This window comes from Marmota flaviventris, chromosome 9 (genome assembly GCF_047511675.1).
Source record: "Marmota flaviventris isolate mMarFla1 chromosome 9, mMarFla1.hap1, whole genome shotgun sequence".
NCBI classification, from domain to species: Eukaryota; Metazoa; Chordata; class Mammalia; order Rodentia; family Sciuridae; genus Marmota; species Marmota flaviventris.
This window is the reverse complement of record NC_092506.1, coordinates 109,129,802-109,155,291: the sequence shown is the minus strand read 5'-3', so window position 1 is coordinate 109,155,291 and position 25,490 is coordinate 109,129,802. Positions and strand designations below refer to the sequence as shown.

The 25,490-nt window shown below is 41.3% G+C and overlaps 1 long non-coding RNA gene across 1 annotated transcript in view; it reads left to right on the top strand.

Moving 5' to 3' along the window:
• Positions 1–3,044: 3,044 nt before the first annotated feature.
• LOC114100719 (uncharacterized) overlaps positions 3,045–25,490 on the top strand; it is a 39,332-nt gene continuing 16,886 nt past the window's right edge. The window contains exons 1-3 of the long non-coding RNA XR_003584125.3: positions 3,045–3,403; positions 6,822–6,979; positions 7,577–7,709. This is a non-coding gene — a long non-coding RNA (uncharacterized lncRNA). The remainder of the gene's footprint in view (positions 3,404–6,821; positions 6,980–7,576; positions 7,710–25,490) is intronic.

Below are 25,490 nucleotides of genomic sequence, written 5' to 3'. Positions count from 1 at the left end.
ATCTCTGGAGCAATGGGAGGGCACTTCTTCCTTTTATTTTTATTGTAAGTCAGTGCACACACACACTCACACACAGGCTTCTGTATTTATCTTTTTTTATTATTTTTGGTTGTAATTGGACACAATACCTTTATTTTATTTGTTTATTTTTATGTGGTGCTGAGAATCAAACCCAGGGGCTCACAAGTGAAAGACAAGTGCTCTATCAATCAGCCACAACTTCAGCCCCTGTATTTATCTTTAATTAAAGTGAAGATTCTATAAGTCTGGAAGGTCTCAAACCATTTTCCTGGGAGTACTTCCTGTGCCAAATATTTATTATGAGCATTTATTATGTGCCATCTGTTTTATACTAAGTGGATCCCATGCTGCATTCATCAAGACTCTTTTGGTTGGAAGGGATAGAAGCCCAACTCACATTAGCATAGGCATTGATTCACTGAGAGGGCAGAGGTGGAGCTCCAGGAACAACCAGGTCCAGGAATGCAAAGTCTATAGAATCTCTTCTTTTTATCTCTGCTTCATTCTGTGCAATGCTGCCATCTCTGTAATGTTGGGACTTTGGCTACAGGAAACTCTGAATTTAAACCATTAGAGTTTTATACCAAATAGAAAATATAATATTCAAGTCCAACTTCATTGACAATAATTTAAGCATTCCCAGGATAGTTTTCTGATAAACCTGACTTGGGCCTCTTGCCTATCCCTGTACCAATCCTTGGGGAGAGGGGAATGAAGTATTATAATTGACCCAACATGTGGCACAACCACATGGCCAATTGGATTCTATGGCTGGCAGGGGCCTCCAGAAACCATTTGGCTTGAATGGGGGAAGAACAGGTCCACAAAAGAAGGGGACATTGTGAACGGGGCTTACTAATGAATGTTATGTCCACCTTAGTATACTGCATCAAGTCATGTTCACAATAATCCAATGGAGCAAATAGTATTTATAGATAAGGATTTTGTGGGGAAACAGGAAGGTTAAGTATTTGAACAAGGGCACACAACTGGTAGGCAGCAAAACTGGGATTCCACTCAAGTCTACCTAACTCTAAAGCTGCTCCACTGTACAGCTATTTCTGTCTTGATGAATTTCTTCTCAGTCTGTGTATCTTACTGTCATAAAGCCATTAAGACAGAATGTTCCAAGTTTGCACATGAGACAACACCTTCAGTCCCTCTGTCCTCTAGGAAAGATCATCTTGGCACTGAGGACTCTTTGAGGATCCTGCTTCCTTCTTGAGTAATTTGCTTAAACAAAAATGGGGATTTATTAGGCCACTTAACTGGGCCGGTGTGCCTGGACCTGGTGCTTAGAATAATGTGGTCTCTTTCCTCCCCATCTTTCAGCAAGGCTCTCTGTGCTAGATATACCTTCAGATAGGTCTTCTGCATGGTATGGGAAAAAACATGCCTGACAGCCCAAACCCTCAAAAGAAAAAAAGACCATTTTCTTCTCTATGCATCCATATATAAATGTTGCAAAAGGGCTCTAAGCATTTGCCTATTGTGTTAATCAGTTTTCCATCACTATGACAAAATACCTGAAATAATCAATTTATGAGGAGAAAAGATTCATTTTGGTTTAGTTTCAGAGGTTGCAGTTCATGCTTGCTTGACCCTGTTGCTTTGGACCTGTGGTGGCACAATACATTATGGCAGGAATGTGGCAGAGCAAGCCTTTCCACCTGTGGTGACCAGGTAGCAGAGAGACAGGAAGGAGTCAGGGCTCTAAAATCCCCTTCAAGAACACAGCCTCAGTGACCTAACTCCCTCCCAATAGGCCTCTTAAAGATTCCACCATTTCCCAGTAGCACCATAGACTGTGGACCAAGCCTTTAACACTGGGGCCTTTGGAAGGCATGCAAGATCCAAACAATAGCACTTGTATTACTGACAAACACTCCAGGACCATAGAAACTCTGGGAGGGGGTGGGCCAACCCTAGGAAGGTATGCTGGCAGTCAAAAACATTCCATGTCGCTGGGTGTGGTGGCACACGCCTGTAATCCCAGCAGCTTGGGAGGCTGAGGCAGGAGGATCGCAAGTTCAAAGCCAGCCTCAACAACAGGTAAGGCACTAAGCAACTCAGTGAGACCCTGTCTCTAAATAAAAATTAAAAAATAGGGCTGGGGATGTGGCTCAGTGGCTGAGTGTGCCTGAGTTCAATCCCTGGTATCAAAAAAAAAAAAAAAAAAAAGTTACATGTTAACTCCTAACAAGGTGGAATCATTAAAGCATAGAGCTGTGCCCTGTTCTGCCTCTTCCTGTGTCCCCTGGTATCTGGTGTGGACATTATTAGCAGTTATTACATTGCCTAGTCATTGTTACATCTTATTTTCCTCAGCAGGCTGTTAATGTTGCAGAACCAGGATTTTGCCTTTCATTTTGACATCCCAGCATCTAGCATAGTGCCTAACATATGGTAGCAGCTTGATAAATATTTATTGAAGGAATGAATGTAATATATTGCTATATTTTATATGGTTTACAAAGCATTCTCCAAAGGTCTGGTATGTACTGCAATAATAAGGAATTCTAATTTGAATGCCATTGCATAATTTAGAAGGTAAATTGTAAGTACTTTGCCAAAAAAATTTTCTGTATGCACCTCACTTTGACCATGAAAAGTTATGTGCCACATCTTACAAATCTCATACTTTGATGGGTACACAGGAGGATGAGGGAGGTCATCACAGGGGTGGGAGACAGAATGCAGCCAGTAAGGAGCTACTTCTTGTGGAGAGGTGAGTTAACCAAGAAAATCGGCAAACCTTTCCAAGATGATGGTGGGTGATAAGTTCCTTCCTTCAAACTGATGCTCAGGTGCTCCCTGGGCTAGAATCTGGCGTCCTTTCAGGGTTCCCTGGAGGAACTTGGGGGATATATTCAGAGCAGGGTTAGGAAAGTGACAAGGAGAGGAGCTAAAAAAACATGATGTGTGTGGAAAGGTTAAAGGCACTGGGATGACTCAGGAGAGAGAGGAGAGGGCTGAGAGGAAACTGAATCATTTTCTTCAAGACAAAGAAGGGCCGTCGCCCAGGGATGATGGCCAGCTGTCCTCCTTTGCCTCTGCATGCAGAGCAAGGGGAAACGGGCTTAGACCGGAGGCAGGGCTAAGATTAGAGAGCAGGAAGAACTTGGCAGTGAAGGATGTTGTATAACCTACTTTTCGAGACAACTTGGGGACTGAGGAGACTCCCACACTCCTGGTCTGGGCCCAGTGGACATGAATGTGGGGTTGATCTGGCTGGCTGGCTGCGAACGGAGGAGGAGGTCCTGCGGCTGCATCTCTCTTCGTGTCCTCGATTTCCCGTTGGAAGTTAAGTTCCCAAATTTTGGAGCTGGCAAGGCAGCACCTCCCCCACCCACCACGCACTGCACCAGTGTTCCTGGGCTGGGTAATAATGCCTGTCATTTCCTTTCCCGGGGGAGTGGGGCTGCAACCGCCCTGACAGCGCCGAGGGATTGAAGGCAACTAAAAATAGTGCATTAAATATAATCTGTTGAGGGGCACATTTGCATTGCTTGTCTTCCCCCCTTGCCTGTCTCTTCATCCTTCCTGGCACACCAGGCCTGGGTCTAGCTCTGGGCACTCAGAATCAGGTTCCAGGCCCCAGCTGTCTCTTTTTGTGGCCATAGGGTTCTTTTGACAAGAGGTTAAAGGGAGCAAATCCATAAAGTACAGTCGAGGGTCGTCAGGGGCACCCCCTGCCTCTCCTCCCCATTCCCCTCTCACCCCCAGGGCCTTTGGGTCCTTCAGGGCCCTGGTGTGCAGGAAAAAGAGCTGGAAGTGGGGGAGGCAGTGTTGAAAAGGAGAGCCAGCCAGGCTTTGTTCTCCCATCAGCCACTTCCGTCTGCTACACAATCTCTCTGAGGTTAAATATTAATTAAGAGCAGAATGACAGTGAGAACTCAGCAGTGTCACTTTCTGTCCCAACATAAATGCTAATTTCCTTGCAGGTATAAAGTGACTTTGGAGTGGGATTGGCAGCCCAGGGAGAATACCTGGGGAGGGGGAAGAAAGCGAGGAGAGATGGGTGGTGGTGGCAGCCCTGCATCAGAACAATTAAGAGGAACCAGACAGGGAGGGTAGGGGTGCTGGCAAAAGGGAAGCAGGGCTTGTCAGGTCACAGAGGACAAAGTCACAGCACAATACTGGGTTCTCCCCCACTTTAATAATAGTAATCTAAGAAATTGGGGTGGTGCTGGCTCCCCACCTTCCCTAAGGGGAGGTTTTTTAGTTTTATTTTGATGAAAAAGCTCTTTTGATTTAAACACAACATACAAAGCAACAGGAATTAAATAAATAATATAGATGGCCAATAGTTGAAAACATGTCTCCTCCCACTGTGTACCAGAGCTGCAGAACAGTTGATGGGGTCCTTTTGCATCTCAGAGACTGTCTTGACAAAGTCTAGAACATACCAGGTTACTTGTGTGTTCCATTGTAAGGCAGGTTTTTTTTTAATTAAAAAATATTTTTTTTATTTTTTTTGGTACCAGGAATTGAACCCAGGGGCATTTAACCACTGAGCCACATCCCTAGCCCTTTTTAATTTTTAAAAATTTTTTTAAAACATATATTTTTTTAGGGACTGGGGTTGTGGCTCAGTGGTAGAGAGTGCTTGCCTCACATGTGTGAGGCCCTGGGTTCAATTCTCAGCACCGCATATAAATAAATGAATAGAATAATGGTCTGTCAACACTAAAAAATATTTTTAAAAAAACATATATTTTTTAGTTGTAAGTAGACAAAATACCTTTATTTTATTTTTATATGGTGCTGAGGATTGAACCTAGCGCCTCATGCATACTAGACAGGCACTCTACCTCTGAGCCACAACCTCAGGCCTGCCCCCCGCCCCTGTTTTTTTTAATTTTGAGACAGGGTTTTGCTAAGTTACTTAGGGCCTCACTAAATTACTGAGGCTGGCTTTGAACTTGCAATCCTCCTGCCTCAGCTTCTTGAGCTCTGGCATAAGGCAGGATTTTAAAAATGCAGTCTGAAGACTAGTTTCAGGACTCATAAAACCTGGAAATTTGGGGCTGGGGTTGTGGCTCAGTGGTAGAGCGTTCGCCTAGCACACGTGAGGCCCTGGGTTCAATCCTCAGCACCACATAAAAATAAAATAAAGGAATTGTATCCATCTACAACTAAAAAATGTATTTTAAAAAAATCTGGAATTTTTTTGAAAAACTGTGTGTACATAAATAGTTTTGGCGGGGGAGAGTTGGGGATTTCTAGCAAGGCTGGTATGACCCACAGTATCATGCTCAGTACATGGTACCCGTTATTGAAATTATCTTATGATTCCAGATGACTGCTAGAGTCTTAGCTGAGATATATTCTGGGTAAGAAGCAGGAAAAATATGGGGAATGGAAGCAAGAAAATAAATCTCCCTATAATGAGTTTCCCCAGAAATTCATTTCCTTCTTTTTGTCCATAACTACCTGCAAGAGAGACTGGGAAATATATTTTAGCTGACTATGTTGTAGCTCCATATAAAGCATTGTTTTTGTCAATTAGAAAAATGAGAAAAGAATGGTAGAGACTAGGAACTTCTGTTGTAATCTTTGTCTCAAGACAAAGAATGTCTGATATGAGGGAGGGAGATCTTGGGAGGGTTCCTAGCCCACCTCCCAGAAAAAGCTGACAGCAGGAAGAAGACTAGCATTGGAATGCCTGCTTTGGGTTTGGGTTGCATCAGTCACTCCTAAGCTGATAGTTGATCTTCAGAAGTTGGTCATCCTAAGTGAGGCTGGGAGGGTTAGCCTCATACTAAGGACTGGCTGTTTGAAAGGAGGCTAAAAAGAGGTGACAGTTGTATTGAGGAATGAGGCCCTGTAGGGGGCTTTGCAGTATGTGTCTAGGAACAGCTTTGGTCTCTGATCTTCTTCCTAGAAGCACTTTACTTCCTATAGCCTCCTAGAAGAAGTGGCTAAAGAGAGGGCAGACATTTTTTTTTTCCTTTTTCAGGAACAATGCAAATGGGGAAGGGCATGGGTGTAGGCATGGAGGGGTGAACTAGCCAGTTTTCCTGGTTAGGGCTCCAGGTGTGTATGTTGCAGGATGTATTCAATTCAGTCCGTTTTTCTTAGGTCTTTGTGCTTGAGACAAACTGTTATATCTGGTTGGAATGAACATCCCATGGTAGACTCTCAGTTCTTCTTCAAGAGTCCATTCCATGAAACTATTCCTGATTTCTCTTGTACATCCTCTCTATTCCTCGACACTACCCCAGGAAACTTTTTGTGATTCTGTGATCCTTTGTGTCTTCATTGCAACACTTACCACATGGTTTAAAACTATCTGTGTCTTCTTCCACCGGGCTGAGAGCTCTCTAGTGATAGAGTAGGTTTTATGACCACCTATGGCCTACAACTCTTAGTTGGGCTTAATATGTGTTTAATGGAAATGTACAAATTTTAAAGTGGTAATGAGCATCTATGTTGAGCAAGAGTAGATAAATAGGGAGTTTACACTAGAAGTGACCTAGACACTGGCTTCTAGGAGTTCACTGTCTAGTGGAGGAGAAAGAAGATTAGATTACTGATTTGACAAAAAGGTAAATGTGAGAAGGTTGAGGGATTGTTAGAGCAGGGGAGGGATAGATTAATATAACACAGAAGGGAATCTAGGAAGGCAACACCGATTGTACGAGGCCTTTGTAGAAAAGTTACTCATTTGTTTTTAGGGAAGTGCCTGGAGAGAAGGAAAAAGGAAAAAGAAGAAAGTAGGAATCATCTTTGGACATCAGGTGTTTTGGGGTTGGACCATCCACATGGGATCTGAAGTATTTTTTTTTTTTAAACAGGGGAAAACCTGGGCCGTGTATGCATTAGATTGATTTTAAGCGTGATCTTTGCTTTTCCTGGAAGAAGACTGCTGTTGTGCTCCTGTGTGGCTTGGGAGTGATTGTGAATGTGCCAGGAGTGTCAGTACCAGGAGATGGTGCTACTCATGGAAGCAGAGGTGAGAGGCCTGGGTGGGGATAGGGTCTGGGATGATTGTCACTTTAGCCTGAGTGTTAAGGATGCCCACAGGGAAGGAGGACCCATGTTAGGTTCTTCTCTCACCCTTTCCCTTTCTGTCTCTCTTAAAATACCCTGTGTTCCTGCAGCAGTGCGGCTGCTAATCTAAAATAAAAACAGCAGGAAATGCAAATGGTCAGGTTCTCCTAGCAACAGGAGCCAACCCACGCAGGGCGTGTGGAGCAGATCAGAACTGTCCTGAGGCTGAACATGGGTGGCTAGGGTGAGATACCAGTCTCCTCTTCCAGCTGGGCCTCTACAGCTTTTGAGAAGGACTGGCTGGTGAGCAGCCTCTTGCTGTGCAGAAGAAACCCTCTGTGAGCTGGACTGGGCAGAGGACCCCATGCCAGGAAAAGGTGTAGCAGCGAGAGGGAGAGGAGAGAGCAGTTTGAGATAACCTGACTGCAGAAACTGGGTTGTACCTTGCAGAGAACCAATAAGGTTGTCTTGCATGACTTGGTGCGAGGCTGGAAAGGGCTTGCATCTGTATGAATGATTCTGTGAGTCCACTTCAGTAATAAAGCTTTGTCATCCTAAGGTTATGAAATGAAAGGAGGTAGAAGATGGCTCAGATTCCTAGGTGAGGGAGACAAATCCGGAGACTATAAAGACTCTCCGAGACTTCTGGTTCAATTCCCTTGTTACAAATGAAGAAACTGAGGTCAAGAGAGGTAAGTGAATTTCCAAGGACACAAACCTAATTAGTGGTGGAGGTGGAATTGGAAAACAGGTATCCAGGCAGAGACACTTCATTTTAAGTAGAAGCTGCTGACATTCCTCCTCTGCTCACAGCTAGATAATTAGAAGCCATGATAACCTTGCTGGGCCTGGGCAGGGAGGTGGGGAGAACAGTCATCTTAGGCACTTCCAGTAAAACTGAAGACATTTGAGAGACAAATGGGAACCACAGCCCGCATAGAGTGTGATGCAAAATTGAGCACCTAAAAGTGACAGGAGCATTGGCTATGGGTAGAAACAATTGCCGCGTGGCCCCTGCCTGTTGCTATGCACAGGCACTCGTTGGGGGGGTCTTTTCATGGGAAAGGGGAAGAATATCACAGTATCAAGGTTATGTAGCAGGGAACTGGAGAAGGTGGCAGGACTTGCTCAAGATGACAGACCCAAGTGTTTGAACTTGGAAGAGAATCTGGAAAAGATCCGATTCCTTGGATCCCAGTGAAGTCCCTGCACCCTAGATGGTGTGGATCCCTATTACATAAGCACATCTTTCATTACTCACACTCTGGCTTCCTCCTGCAAGACTCCTACATCTCCCTAGAAAACACAGTGAAGAAAAGGGTTCTTAGTTCCAGCTGAGTACTGGGGGCTTGAGTACATGGCTGCTCCTAAGGATTCCAAGGTAGTAAGGAGGGTGGATGACAGCAATGGATCATGTTAGGAAAACTGATGGACTCAGAGTTTGATTCCAGAATGATTGGCCTGTGTGTAATCTATATACATATATCTGCATGCTTCACTTCCCCCCATGGCCCCGTGATTCCCCAGAGCACTTAAGAATGTCCTAACTCTCAGTCTTTCCATTCTGTCCCACCCTTCCTGGACAAAGTCCCAACAGAGGTAGTCAGTTGATGAATAGCCGGAAGGAATATGGGCTTTGGTATTTGCTGCCTGGGTTCAGTTTCTAGCTTAGGAACTATACGACCTTAGAAAAATTTGCTGCTGAGTACTGGATTCTTTATCTGTAAAATGAGAGCAATTATGTCTATTGCCTAAATGTATGTGAATTGCTAGCACAGCCAGACATACAGTAGGCACTAAACAAATGTTGGTTTCTACACTTTTTACTTGTGGTTGCAGTTGCTCAAGGACCAGGTGGGAATTTTCACTGTTATTGCCAAGTTAGGGAATGCTATTTTCCAGGTAGCCCAAGATGGAGTGCAGAATGCAGTTCTCCCACACTCAAAAATTACTTTACCTTTATTATTGATTAAATAGTTTTCATGGGTTGATCTGGGAATGTCACGTCCGTGTCTGTTTTTTTACTGTCACATCCCTAGCACCTGGTATGGTTAGAACTCAATAGACAATTGTCGAGTGTTGTTTATATGAGAAAAGGCATTTTAAATTATAAATAACCAGTGGAAAAAAGAGTATCTGAAATATATAATGAGTTCCTAAGTCCGGTTCACTTATAAGATATCTTTGGTCAGGAGGCCCAGGGTAGGTTCCTGATGTGCTAGTGAGTCTACCAACCCATGACCTGTAGCTCAGACCCTGGACAGCTCCTTGGATCAGTCAAGACAATAAGGCTGCAGGAATTTCTGTGAATGGATTGTGTGTGTGTGTATGTATGTGTTATTGCCAAAAGATCTCTGAGGGGCTGTTGGGGCCACTAAAGTGGGTAATCAGTCTTGGCCTTGGCAACTCCACTCTCTATCCCAATCTTCCAGCAGCACAGATAAAGGGCGTGTTCAATTCAAGTCTCTTCCAAGGCATTTGTTTTTTCCTCTTAGTTGTGAACATCCACCCACATCTCTGTTTGTCTCTCTTGAACATGTGCGCACACACATGAGTTTGGGAATTGATTCTGCCGTTTTAACTTCAAATTCTGTTTCTCAAATGTGGATAGTGCCAGTTCATTTTTTGTTGTAAATATCAATGTTCCACTGCTGAAATGGTAGCTCCTTGTGTGTTTAGGGGCTCAGCAGGAGTGATGGCCTCCACATTAGTCTGCCGGGAAATCCCAGAGGCATCATAGCTGTGCTCTCAGCAGGTGAGGTCCCAAGGAGATCATAGCTCACTCTTCAGAAGAGTGCACCTGCAGAACTCATTGGCCATCTCCTGGAGCCCCAGACTCTCCAGTGTTTAGATCGTTTTCTTTTTTTTTCTCACCTTGAACACATTATAAACTCGCAAAAGGGATCAAAATTTTTGACTTCTTAATGAGAAATGGAGTGTTTGACTTTACCATTTTCCTTTCTAAAATAAGGGTCTTTTGCTCCCTGGAATCAGGCTACCTGGTATCATTCTCTGTAAAATTGGTGGCGAGTAAGAAAATTGTATTTCTCTTCATGGGTGGGAAATCGGGTCAAGCTCTGCAAAGGTATAGAAAACTCCCCTGGGATGTGGGGAGTGTATGTTCTGGTTTCTACCCAGAAAAACTATAGAGGAAAACTGTGGCTGCCTACTACTGAGTATCAGGGGGGAAAGCAGAGATATTTTTAACATACGGAATATCAGTGAACAGAATGCTAAGGAACTAGAAAACTTATTCCAATAAATATGAAGCATATGCTGTGCCCAAAGCAAACCCAGCTTTTGCTATATACAAATTTCACAAAGGAAAAAAAAATGTCGGAAATTGCAAAAATATCTGACCGTAAATGGGCTACTACCGCCGGCTGTAGGACACCTGGAAGGCTGCACAGATGGACTGGGAAGAGTGACTGGTGCCCCAGAGTGTGTGGGATCCTTGGCCATCTTATGTGGCATGTCCAGGGCTCCCTAGCATCTTAGGGGCCACAGGTTCCAGATCGATGTACCCCCCACACCCCCAATTTGTTATGTTGGGGTGTGTCACTGACAATCAGAATATCATCTCTAGTTTCACTACCCTGAATCCTCAAACACATGAAATGCCTGTTTCAGTGGCACAGATTCCTGGGCTTAGCAAAAAATGGCACTTTGGGTTTTATGCGACGGGTTCTTCCTCTTCCAACTAGGAAAGGCAATTTGTATTCATCTCATTAGCAAGATTCTAGTAATTGGGAATATTAATTTTATTGCTAAACCTGACAAATATTTGACTCTCTCCTGTAGTGGGTAATTGCATCCCCAACAGCCTCTGCTTTTGTGCAGCCAGATGGAAAGGATGTGTGTTTGCCATTTTCATTAATACAATTAGTACCTTAGCATCTCGCCTGCCCCCTCCTTAGCTGCGCACTCCCTGGGACAGGGAGTGGGGAGGGGAGATGCATCAGGAGGCCTGCCGGGCCAGGAGCTGGGGAGGCTGTACAGAAGGGCGGTGGGAGAGCTGCTGGGAACCTCTGCGGAGAGCCAGTGAGCACAGCGCAGGAGGCGCAGCGCTGCCAAACTCTAAGCCACAACAACAACAGCGCCGTCACTGACAACTGTGGGGTTCGTGGTTCGGGAGCAACAAATCATTATGCTGCCTAAAACTCCCCCTGCATCATCTTGGTCCCAGAACGGCTCCCCACACAAAGGGCACCACGCGCGCGTGGGCGCGACTGCCACCCTGCCTCTCCTGCAACCTGACTGCTGCCACCCTGCTGTCGCGGCCACTCCCACCCAGCTGTCCCCACCCTCTGACTCTTTTCGGCTCAGGCTCTGCGGCTCCGCTGGGAGGTGCTGGAAGCCTCCTCAGGCTTGTTCCCTTTTACTTGGGAATAGGCACAAAAATCTTGTGCTGGCTGCTCGGTCTCCATATTGCTCTGGAATCACTCCCTTCTCCATTCCCACTCTGAAGGCTGCTAACTTTGCCCAGTATTTACTATGCTCTTCACCCAGGTTCCTCAGCCATCACAGGACGCCCATGGCAGATGCTCATTTCTGATACCATTCCTCTCTTGGAGAGAGGGAGGCAATGGCAGAAGCCATGTGGTAGATGGGCTTCACTTCAACCTGTGTCTCCAGATACCTTTCTGAAAGTCTGAGAAGGGATGTCCACCTCTCACTGGCTGTTTGTTGAGACTTCCCTGGCTCCTGTCTTACCCAGCTCTGTCTCTGGTAATAAATATACTACAGACTGGTTGCCTTAAATGATAAACATTTATTTCTTGTAGTTCTGGAGGCTGGGAGGTCCAAGAGCCAGGTGCTGGCTGATTCTGTGCCTGATTAGAGGACCCTCTTCTTGATTTGCAGACAACAATCTTTTGGTTGTATCCTCCCATGGCAAGCAGTGTGTTGGGGGGAGAGTGAAAGCAAGCTGTACTTCATCTTCTTAAAAGGGCACCAACCTCATCATGAGGGCCCCATCTTTATTACCTAATCATTTCCAAAGGCCTTATCTTGAAATACCATTCCATTGGGGATTAGGGGTTAATATGAAATTTGTGGGGACAAAATCATTTGGTCCATAGGAGCTCCCATCTTTTCATAGCTGTCAGGAAGAGGGGTATATGGTACCACTTATATTCAACCTTGCCATAGCCTGAGGTAAGGCAAAACTAGACAGGACACCGTATCCCACTCTTTGCCTTCCTCTGGCTCTCAGTGCTGCTTTGGGGACTGTTAGGGAGGAGTCCCAGAGAGAAGCTATCTCTAGGACTTCCACAGCCTGCGCCAAAGCAGGAGTCTATGCTTCAAAGAACTGTGACTGTTTTGGAATAGAACCAGTTTTTTAAAAAATCGTCCTTGGTTCTGGATGTTTTCACTATAAAGAAATGATAAATGTTTTGAGGAGATGGATATGATCACCTTGATTTAAACATTTAAAATGTTTACAAGTATCAAAATAATACATGGGCTGGGAACAGTGGGGCATGGCTTTATGTAATCCCAGTGGCTCTGGAGGCTGAGGCAGGAGGATTGAAAGTTCAAAGCCAGATTCAACAACTTAGCAAGGCCCTAAACAACTTTGGGAGATCCTGTCTCAAAATTAAAATAAAAATACAAAGGGGGGATGTAGCTCAGTGGTTAAGCGCCTTTAGGTTCAATCCCTGGTACCAAACCAAACCAAACAAAACAACACAACAACAAAAAAACCAACACATGGTACCCAATAAATATGTACTAGTTTATATTCCTATGTGGAACTTAAAAAATAAAATCAAACTAAGAAATCACTCTTGGATATCCAGGGAAGAGTGGCAATATCCACTATGCTGTGTAGACATTTGACATATGATATGTTCTTTTTCAGGGGGGTCACTTCTCAATATCAAATCAGCCATGGATGACATTGGCAGTAAAGACTTACTTTAAGGCAGTTAGACTCTCTGGGCATGGTAGCGCATGCCTATAATCCCAGTGACTCGGAGGCTGAGTCAGGACTGCAAGTTCAAGACCAACCTCAGCAACTTAGTGAGGATCTAAGGATTTAGTGGAGGCTTTGCCTCAAAATAGAACATTTTTAAAAAGGTCTGGGGATGTGGCTCAGTGGTTAAGCAACCTTGGGTTCTAGCCTCAGTACCAAACAAACAAACAAACAAACAAAAACCATTCAGACTATTGAGTTTGGAGGGATGTTGTAGAAAAGCAAGTCTGTGTTACATTAGAAAACTCTGTCCTTTGGGTGATTTTTCTAATTTAGGAATGGTACTTCTGAGACCAGGATTTCTGAAATAAGGTTATATGGAAATCTGTGAGCTGCTTATCTGATTTTGCTGACTATATGCACTCACCTTTCTTTCTAGCATCCATCCTGTACCTCTTCTTTCAGTAAGATGCTTTCCTTAACCATAGCTGATCAAAATAATCCTTGTAGAGAATCTTGACTTGCCCCAGTCACTTTCTATTTAGTCAGTGCTGTCTGGTACAGTTAAAGGTGGCAGGAGAACTTGCCAGGAGCTGTGGGAAGGTCTTTTTCTGTTCTGCACACCCCTCAAAAATGACAGTGTTATTATAAGATTCCTCATCAATGGGTAGAAGCAATGCATTACCATGTGGTATGTGTTGCTTCTAAAATCCAAATAGGCTGGCCAAGAATTATAGCTTTTTTTTTTTTTTTTTTTTTGTGGGTAGATACAACTAATTGTCTTTTACTTTAAAAACATATTATGACATGAGCTAGACCACTAGACCCTTAGGACCTTCCCGTGGTGGTAAGCCTTTGAACTTTCTATCATGTTACCGATGAATGAACTAGTGTGAAGTTCCAAAGAATAACAACAATCAAGGTCTCTCTGGACTATGTTAGGACAAAGATCAGGAACATCAAGATAGGTTGAGGTATGAGAGTGAAGATATATTGTTGTCCCTCCCACAAGTAGTCAATTTGCTTTTGATTATCTTCAGAGATAGGAATGGGACTGGTGAGGAATTTCTTTTTTCAAATATCTATGCACCACCTTTCAAGGGCTACACTGTACATCTGGTATCAACCATGAATAGCACACATGATTAAGTGTGTGATAATTTTCAGCTATTCTCCAAGACCATTCAGATTTTTCTGAAGTCAAGAAGGAAGCCAAATGGGGATGTGGATAGAATCATACCTCTGCCTCTATCAAGTCATTCATAGTAGCAATGAGTCTGCAGTTCCTCTGGGGCTGTGGGTTTGCTTTTGGGTTACTGGCTTGGCAAGAGAAAGTGGGTTGGAATGGGTGGTCTAGGGGCTTCTACTTGCAACTTAGTATTCCCTTCTGGCCACAGACCTCACTGTGTGGGTCAGGGAACCAACATAAGGATTCTCCCAGTTACTAAGTATATATATATATACACACACACACACACATATATATATATCCAAATTTATACCTTCTGAAGCCGGGAATCACAAAATGGATCTATCATTCTATGGGACTCAGACCCAAACTTCATTATTTGCCTGATTTTCATACGCATACTCTAATTAGTGAACCTAAGTGGCATTTTGGGTTTTATCATTAGGGTCAGTTCAATTCATTTCTTAATGCTTGAAGAAGGGAGTATCCTCCTACCCTCCAAAAAGATATGTCTAGAGAATTCTTGCTTAAGATGCATATTTTAGATCCATCCTTATGTCCTTTAGCATTTAGACTTCTTTGTCTGTCATATGCCAGGAAAGTTCTGGCATCGCAACTTTACTGACTTGTAGCTTAGTGCTGAGGTTGACTGTTAATGCCAATTGTCAAGTATCCAAACCATGACAGCAAACCCTGATTCCCCATTGTGCTTCCATTTCATTAGATTTAGTTTAACTAAGTCTTAAGTTATATTCTTCTTGGTCTAACAACCTTAGAAACCATGTAAGTAATGCTCCCCAGATGACTGTTATAAGTTAAATGAAATTTTGCAACTCTTTTGTCATAAAGTCTATCTCTTCTATCTAGCCTAGGTCTTGTACTTTACAATTTGGACTATGCTGACATCTAGTTCTCATGGGTCTGGAAGCAATGAGGGGTAGTGGAGGTAGTTCAGAAGAAAATCACAGCTCCTTGTAAGGCAAATTCCCAAAGTGCCATCACAAAAACTTTTTATTCAGTGGAGATGGGATTGGGATATAAACCTCCTCCTGGAGGTTTAGGAGGACTTATGCATATAAATTCTTAGTCTCATCCATGTCTGCACAAATGTCTCCACTTCATATCTCAGTGACCTGCTACTTTCCCATCAGTACCCTTAGGTTATTGTAGGAGACAGAAACTAAAAGTTTTGATTTTTAATTGAATTTGCAATCCTGCAAGCGTTATAAGAATTCTCTAGACTTGGTCCTCATTGATGTGAGTTCAGTGAATAAAGGAGGACTCCTTTAGAGCCACCAGAGGGACTTTCTGATTTCACATCAGATTTTGAGTTGGGTATTCAAGGCATTAAATGTCTCCTTTTCCCTGTTTATTCTTTTTAGAGCCATCAAAGATAGTCAGCTGACTCTGCAATCTTTATAATCACTATTGTCACCATGGTGACTAAGTACCACCCTCACTTTATTTCTCTTGCCCTCCACCTGAATTTGTTTCTTGCTACTACCAATGATAAGTTGAGTTACTGTTATTGCACTGAATGCCATGAATTACCAGTATTCCATTTTGTTCTGGTAAGGAGGTTAATTGCATGCTTCTTAAATATATGAGAGCAGGATATATTTTGGGGGTCTGTTTTCTTGGGTTCCTCCTGGTATCTATTTTTGCATCTATCTGCAGTATGGAATGCAATCTGTGGCACACTCAAATAGGGGTAATTGGGGTGGATTTAATAAAGGAAATTTTTAAAAACAATTTGTTTTTAAAAATATTTATTTATTTTTTTAGTTTTAGGTGGATACAATATCTTTATTTTTATGTGATGCTGAGGATAGAACCCAGTGCCTCACGCATGCCAGGCGAGCACACCACCACTTGAGCCACAACTCCAGTCCCTAATAAAGGAAATTTGTATAAAGATGTAATCAGGGGCAGAAGGCTGAATAATTGTCTTCAGTTCTTCATCATTATACGTGTCCATCATCTTTTCATGCCCACATTATGGTGGTGTGTGCTTCCTGACTCATGTCTCTCTCTGGGCATGATTGTAGGACTTGTTTAGGCCACTGGGTTATGGAGGGAAGTGAATGCATCAGTTCCAAGCTTAGCTCTTAAGAGACATCTCATACATATCCTGACTTATGATAGGTTGACTTAGGATTTTTAAACTTTATGGCGGTGCATAAGTGATGTACCTTTGGTAGAAATCATACTTCAAAATTTGAACTTTGATCTTTTTTTCATATTTATGTTTTTGGTTCTAGACAGACTCAATAACTTAATTTTATTTGTCTTTATGTGGTGCTGAACTTTGATCTTTTCCCAGGCTAGCACAATGTGGTATAATACTGTCTTGTGATGCTGAGCAGTGGCAGTGAGCTGCAGTCCCCAGTTGGCCACATGATTACGATGGTTGACAACTGATACTCTATATCAATACTGTGTTGCCAGCATTTTTAAAATACAGGTTTTCAAAAAGTTACATGAGATATTCAACACTTATTTAAAATTGGCTTTGTGTTAGATGGTTCTGCCCAACCATAGGCTACTGTATGTATTCTGTGTATATTTAAGGGAGAATACATACAGTGTATATACATTCTGTGTATATATTTATTGGGCAGTGACATCTGCTAAGTTTATTAAATGCACTTTCAACTTATGAACATTTCAACTTATGAAGTTGGATGTATAGAGTGTAATTTCATTGCAAGATAAGGAGTGTTTTTATTTGCTCTTACATGTTCTACCACTCCAGGACAGAAGCACACTTGCCAGTCTAAGGAGGTTGAGAGATAGGAAGAGAGTTGCTCCAACCACTTGAAGACCCTTCAGTGGGAAGCAAAGCTGTTTGAGGTACTAAAGCATGAAGTAAAGATGTCCAACTGAGTCTAACCTAAGCCAGCCAAGCTCTAGCTGAACCACACTTCTATGAGAAAAAGATAGTTGCTCTGCAGCATTGATGTTTCCATAGTTAACCGATTATGTTGGAACAGATAAAAACTCCAAGGAAATGTTGATGAGAGGCCCAAAGGATCAAGGGGAGGAAGAAGTCAATGGAACGTGAAGAGAGTAGATGAATTTAGACATTTCATATAAATGTTATCATATTATATGTGGCCTTTTATGTCTTCTTCCACTTAGCAGAATGTATTTAAGGTTCATCCATATGCTTGCAGGTAATGATACTTCATTACTTTTTATGATTGAATAATATTCCATTATATACATATTCTACATTTGTTTATTCATCAATTGATGAAAATTGGATTCCTTCCACTTTTTGGCTATTTTAAATAATGCTAGTATATTGCCCAGACTTGCCTTGAGCTCCAGACTCAAGTGATCCTTCTGCCTCAGCCTCACAAGTAGCTGGGATTATAGGGGTGTATCTCCACACCCAACTTCTCCTGTTTTCTATATCATTTTACTTTTTTTTTTCTGGGGAATTTTTCAATATTTTCCTAAAATCCTTTTATTGAGTTTTATTTTAATGGCATACTTAAATTGAGACATGCTTCACATAATACAAAATTTACCAATGGTATTCAGTATGTTTATTTTCAAACTTTAATTTTTATTAATACATTATTTATCTGTTTTAAAACACTTTTCATACTCTTTTAATAGCATATCATTAGAAAATAATTTTTCTACTCTATCTAGATGAATAAGCAATTCTAGGCAAAAATTCCATCCATTGACTCTTTTTAAAAGTTTGGGTTTTTTTAGATATACATGACAGTAGAGTGTATTTGACATATTGCACATACATGGAGTATAACTTATTCTAATTAAGGTTTTATTTATTTATTTATTTTGGAGGCCCTGCTGGGATTTCAGCATATTTATAATCAACATTCATATACAGTGTTTTTATGTCAACATTATGTTTTCAGTTCTTTTTGGGTATACCTTGAAATGGAATTGCTGGGTCATATGGTAATTCCTTGTTTAACTGTGTGAAGACTGCCAAACTCTAGTTTTGTTTTTTATTTTTTGTACTGGGGATTGAATTCAGGGGTGCTTTACCACTGATTATATCCCCAGCACTTTTTATTTTTAATTTTGAGTCAAGGTCTTACTAAGTTGTCTAGGGAGGACTTGAGTTGCTGGGATTACATGCATGTGTCACTATACCTGGACAAACTCTAGTTTTAAAATTCTGTTGGCAGGTTTTTCTATTTCTGAGAACTCTTTAAAAATATTTTCTGCAGTTATATGAAAAAAACTGAATATAATATCTCTCCTCTGATGATATTAACAATACTTTTTTTGGGGGGTGGTTACTAGGGATTGAACTCAGGAGTACTTGACCACTGAGCCACATCCCCAGCCCTAGTTTGTATTTTATTTAGAGAGAGGGTCTCACTGAGCTGATCAGTGCTTCACTTTTGCTGAGGCTGGCTTTGAACTCTTGATCCTCCTGCCTCAGCCTCCTGAGCTCCTGAGGCATGTGCCACCATGCCCAGCCTAGCAATACTTTTTGTTAAATTTTTTTTCTTCTCTGTCTCACAGAGTTAACTTATCAAAACAATTCTGTTGCTGTTTTTGTCAGTTTTTCCCCGCTGCGGTGACGAAAAGACCTGACAAGAACAATTTTAGAGGAGGAAAAGATTATTCGGGGGTTCATGGCCTCAGAGTTCTCAGTCCATAGATGGCTGTTTCCATTATTCTGGGCTTGAGGCAAGGCACAACATCATGGCTCTGTTAATCTCTGTCAGGGGATTAACCCACTGATTAGGTTAAGACTCTCATAACCCAGTCATTTCATCACCAAATCTTCTGGCATTGTCTCACCCATGAGTTTTGGGGGGACACCTAATATCTAAACCATAATACTTGCCTTTTGGCCAGAAATAGCATCTTCCATAATTTGCCAAAATATGAACACAAGGCTGAGGATATGGCTCAATGATGGAACACTTGCCTAGCATGCCCGGGGGCTCTGGGTTCAATCCCCAGTAACCCCTCCTGCCCCATGCACAATGAAGAACACAAAGGGAAAGAAGAGAGACACTATGTTCTCCAGGCCTTTTAGAAAACATGGAGTTGTTCCTTTGGCCACATGCATGTGAATCTACAAGGAAAATTATATTGTAGACATCAAAAGAGTGTGTGCTGTTCAAAAAGGGATTCCCCACGAGTGTTACTAGGGCAAAACTAGAGGAGCAAGACTGGGGTGTGGCTCAGTGGTAAAGAGCTCGCCCAGCATGCATGAGGCACTGGGTTCGATCCTCAGCACCACATAAAAATAAAGATATTATGTTCACCTAAAACTAAAAAATAAGTATTTAACAACAACAACAACAAAAAGCCCCCCAAAACTGGAGACCCCTGCAATGTTACCCAACATCTGTTGGCACCATATAACAAAGAAAGGACAAGATTCTTGTCAATATTGTGTACATTTTGAGCATGATAAGAGCTGAGATGGCTTCCTGGAATGTGTAAAGGAAAGTGATCAGAAAAAGGAAGTGACAGCCTGCTCGATGCCCATAGAAGTGCACTATGTGAGCTCAGCAGCCTGAACTGCTGGACCCTTTTCCCTGTGAATTTAGGGCATAATAGGTGCTAACAACAACAACAACAACAACAACAACAACATAACTCAGGGCTGTAAGAAAACAAAAACAACCAACAAAACAAACCAAGAATCAGACACCTTCCCTACCCCTGGGTTTTCTGTTGCTTTCTGTTGGATTAAGCTTAGAGGATTAGGCTTTTCCCTAATCCTCTCCCTATCAAGAGTGATTTTATGCCAGGTGTGCTGGTGCACACCTGTAATCCCAACACCTCAGGAGGCTGAGACAGGAGGATCATGAGTTGAAAGCCAGCCTCAGCAACAGTGAGGCGCTAAGCAACTCAGTGAGATCCTGACTCTAAATAAAATACAAGGGCTGGGGATGTGGCTCAGTGGTTGAGTGGCCTGGATTTCAATCCCCGGTACCCAACAAACAAACAAACAAAAAAAAAAAATAGTGAGGAACAGAAAGCCAGTCAGATCATGGTCTTGACCCTGTGAGTGGTCTCTATGGCTCTGAGTTTCAAAGTGAATTGCTGGAATATTTGTTGAGAACTCCTAATGTCAATTATTATCTTTAGAACAGAATTTCATAGATGGACTTTCCAGTCTCTCATTTGGAAAGTGAGGATCTTTCTACCAGTGCTCTGGGCATGTCTGAGAAAGGGTTGGGAGTCTCTTATGATTCAGTCTGTACTTGGGTCACTCTATCCTCTTCTTTGTGCATGGTATTTCTGTCTCCATCAGGGCCTGATATCACCTGGTCTAGAGATTATTCTATTCCCTCTGGACTATAGCCCTCCAGATTTCTGCTAGGGTGAAAGAGTGACATGAAGTGGGAAAAGGAATCTAGGAATCTTACTGCTTCTCAAACAGCTTTTACTGTTTTATCCCCACCCCCCTTTTATGTCTAGTTCTGGTGGTACCTGGTACTTTCAAATTCTGCAAGTACCAGGTACCACCATATATTTTGTGAATTTTGTGGTGCAGTTGTCTCAATTTCCAACCTTCCCTACTGTGGTTTTGGAAACTGCCTCTCTTTGTTCTGCTAGATAAATCTGTTTTCCAGCTTCACAATGTGTTGATGTTGTCTCATTTCCTGTTGCCTTAACCACATTTAGATGTTTTTTAAAAAAATAAAATCATTTGCTGTTGTTTTAATGGGGCTTAGTTTTCCATATTAATCTAGAAGTTTCTAAATAAAAAATATAATATTTTGACTCTCATTTAAATCAGTCACAGTCTAATAAGGACTCAGAAACCACCATACTTATTTTAATATAGAGGATTGTTAATCAGGTAAAAAGAATTTTTAACATAGTGACTGAAAAATGCCAAGAGAGAAAATTTAGCTATTATTGACATATAAACACTGGAAGCAACAACTACTCTGAGTCTGAAGAGACAAAGAAAAGTTGGAATTACTAAAACTCGGTCTGTGGAGCTGAAACTCAGACCTCTGAGTACAAGCACTTGACAGGCCCTGTGTGGCTGCCTTGGATGGAGTCTAATGGGGCTGGCTTTGAGTGTTAGAAAAATGGAAGGACAGCAGAATAAAATAGATATTATTATTGCTGTGGGTATATACGTGACTGCACGACCAATGTAATTCTGCAACTCACTCAGAAAAATCAGAAATTATATCCCATCTGATTCAAATGTATGATATGTCAAGATCATTGTACTGTCATGTGTAACTAATTAAAACAAATTAAAAATGAAAAAAAAAAAAGAAAACTCGATTCAAACTTGAATGTTCGGGGCTGGATCAATCCTGTGGGGTGAGGAAAAAGCAATGTTGGGTGACACCGATAGGCATAAGGAGCTAACAGAAAGGAAACAGAAAAGAACATATGCCTCCTGCCCCCTCCTTACTCCCTGAAGTCTTTTCTAAGGGATCTATTGCCAGAGCCTAGAAGGGATTCAGCTAGCAAAGGAGAAATGTGTTTTTCAGAGCCCAGCATCACAAAGCTGACTAGAAGGTGTCCTTGAAGCTGAGAGATAATAGTTTACTACCTGGAAGAGTCCACCCTTTTGGCTATTCAGGATCCATAGGCACCCTACAAATGTATTTGAATTTCCACAAAAATCACAACATTAGCTCTGATTCCATGAACAGAATTATTCTCACTTTCTCTTCAAAATGAGAATACCCAAATTCCAAGCCCAATTGTGGGCAGGCAATGTCACTATTTCTGGGCTGCGTTAATTATCTGTCAAATTCCATCATAGCCCCATTTCCATATTCTGTTTCTTAAACGTTATCTTTGGACCACTTTCTTCCCATCTTAGTTTTCCTCATCTGGTTCAGAATTTGGGTTGGATGGAAAAGGGTGTTATATATCAACTCTCCTGTGCCCCCCAAATATGCTTATGGTTAGATTTATTAACTATTATGCCCATTTATATTCCTAAGAGGAATATGAATAGGTTCTACTTGTTTCACATCATCTACTTAGTTATTGGCAGACTTTTTAATTTTGCCAGTATATGAATGAGAAATCATATCTCACTGTTGTGAATTTATCTTTTCTTTATCAATGAGACTGAACATCATTTTTTCATGTTTATTGGACTCGGGTTTTCTCTTCTGCTCGTGTTTTTGTCCAATTTTCCATTTTTTCTTATTGATCTTCAAGAATTCTTATTTTTTTCTGAAACATACAAATAATAGAGAATAATATGAAAAATGTCATGTTCCCACCACCTGATTTCATTAAATCCCAACATTGTTTTATTTGCCTTATTCTTTTTTCTTTTTTTTTTTTTTTTGGTAGTACTGGACATCAACCCAGGGCTGTATCATGCTAGGCAATTGACCAAAACTTAGTTACATCTTTTTTAAAGAAACAAAACATATATATATATATATATGTATATATATATATATATATATATATATGTATTTATATGCACAACACACATTTTTTGTCCTCCTTCCTCCATTTTAGTCTTCTCTAGTGTTCCATAATAATCACTATTGTGAATTTAGTATTTACCATTCCTATGAAAAGTTTTTATACTGAGGGGCCTGAGGTTGTGGCTCAGTGGTAGAGTGCTTGCCTAGCATCCTCAGCACCACATAAATGTAAAATAAAGATGTTGTATCCACCTAAAACTTAAGAATAAATATTTTTTAAAAAGTTTTTATACTGAGTAGGAGTTTATATTCTGGATGGTAATCGTTTGTTAATTTTATGCATTTTGAATCTCTGATACTGTGCTGTGTTTTTTACTTTGCTTCTGGTGTTTTTAATATATGAAAATTTTAAATTTTAATGTAATCAGATGTTTCTTTTGTGGTGTATTTTAGAAACCCCTTTTCTATCTGTGTACCTTTTTTGAACGTGTGTCTTCTCTCCTAGGGAAAGTCTGAGCTCTTCCAGCAGGCCCACATGCGGGCAGTATTTGCTGTGATTCTCTGCATATCCATTCTAGATGCTGCTCCTTCTAGCTGATGTCTTGTATCTTTTCTTCCTTTTCCTTTTTCTTCATATCTGTTTTCCCTTTTTATTCTTTTGCTCAGGATTTGCAGATTTAGAAGAAAATGAATTATCACATTTTCCTTCAGGTTAAACTATTAAAAATAAAAAGGATTAATTGGCTCATACAAGTGAAAGTCCAAGGACATCAGCTTTGATTCAGTGGATCACTAATGTAATCACTACAGAAACAGATGCGGTGTATTTCTTTTTGCCCTACTTCTGGCTAAGTCAGCCCTCTCCAAAAACTTGCTGTCCCTTGGAGATAAATAAAAATTTTATCGCTAATTCAGATTTTTTAATCTTGGTACTAGAGGTATTTGGGATAGGTAGTTCCTCGTGGTGGTAGGGGTATGTCCTGAGCACTGTAGGATGTTAAGTAGCATTCTGAGTCTATCCGTAGTAGATATAGAACTACCCCTCCCCATCCTAAGCTGTGACAACCAAAAATATCCCCCAACATTGCCAAATGTCTCCTGAGGTGTGAAACTCCCCTGGTTGAGAGTTTCTATCTTAGTTCATTTTCTGTTGCTATAACAGAATACATGAGACTAGGTAATTTTCAAAGAAAAGAGGTTTATTTAGTTTTGGACATCTTCTTAACTTCTAGTAAGGGCTTTCTGTCATGCATGACAGAAAAGCAGAGAAGCAAATGGGCAACATGTGTGGAAGAGACAAAATACAAGGGTAAGCTTGCTTTATAACAACCCTCTCTTGAGGTAACTAATCCAGAGCTGCAAAATCAATCTGTTCATGAGGGCTCCATTCCATGACCCAAGAACCTCCTCCCACTGGGCCCCACCTCTCAATATTGCCACACTGAGGAATTAAGCTTCAACTTGAGCTTTGGTGGGGACAAATGATATTCAAACTATAGCAGTTATTATCCTAATTAGATGGACCTAAATTACACATCTAGTTCTGAAATCACGAGAGCCTGCTGCAGGATGGAAAGTGCTGATTGGCTTAAACCAATCTGGATTGATGTCCAGATTTGTCTAACTTTCTATGTCCCTGAAGGGTAAAAACCAAAGAGAAAAGCTAGGTACTGTAGAAAGGAGGATGGTGGAATTTATGCTGGATCTCTTGGTCACCCTGGAGAAGTCTAATCTGAGGCTCAAAGTGGCAGCTAATGGAACATTGTCACCCTTCTCTCATATTAATACCCAATAATCAACTGTAAGCCTTAACTATAAGCTCTTAACATTCTCAAGCTGGGAGTTGGGATGAGTCTGCCCAGTTGTTTCAATCTGAGGCAAATCAAGCCCTTGTAAGTACCACTGAGTAGATGAGGCTACCCATAAGAAAGGTGCAACTTAAGGTACAGGAGCCCCTACCGTTGAGAGCAGTATCTAGAAAGGAAGCCATCTTCAGGCTCAAAAGAGGAGAGTGACGAAGGCAGATCTGGGTAGCACAACACAGCATTCTCTATATTGCACAAACAATCTGGAAGTCAGTGACCCTAAACTCATTACCTGGGAGTCACCACAGTGAGCTTGCTTTTCTACCAGTGGTTTGTTAGTCTTTAGGCAAGCATATTTTCTATTGTCTCAAACAGTTCAAAAACAAGCTTTTCGGATAGTTTTCAAAACTAGGTTTAATGTCTGATTTATCAAACAAGGCTCTACTTCTTAGTAATCTAATTTCAACATAACAAGATGCTTTAGTTCTTGGTTGGAAGGCTTCTGAGACAGGAGTATGTCTTTAGGGGGAGAATGATGACAGATTATCACACTTCACCATTACATCTTGACTCCCTTGGGATAGTGTATTTGTATCCTTCCTGAGGTGATGTGCTGTTCTTGGAGTATTGATAATCTTTCTTAAGGTGTATGGTAATAAGTGGTGGCTCTGGAGATTTTAGTTAGAATAACGTTATTGCCCAGCAGTCTTTAATTTTTTTGGCTCTACATAACAGAGGCTGTTTGCTTTCAAGCATATTTTATTAACAAACACAATTTCACATTCTGAAATATTGTATTCTGAATGTATAGTTTTCTTCTAAGAGCCTCACAGACATCGGTAATTGCCAATCCCAGCAGCTATAGTTGTACAAAGCACTTCAGCACTTGGAAATGAGTTTATCAACATCACGAAACGACACAAAATGGGTAACCATTATATGTTCATCACAAACATATAGGAGAGAAAAATTAGGAATAAAAATGAAGTGATAAAAATCAGTCTATATTTATAATCTACTCTATAGAAATAGTCTCAAGCCAAGAGAAGGGTATATAGGCAATTAGTACCTGGTTTCTATACATTCTTGTACCCACAAAACAAAAAACAAAAGACAAGAACATGGGAAAATTTCATGGGAGAAAAAACAAAATTTAAATGAAATATGGAAACTGCTAAAAT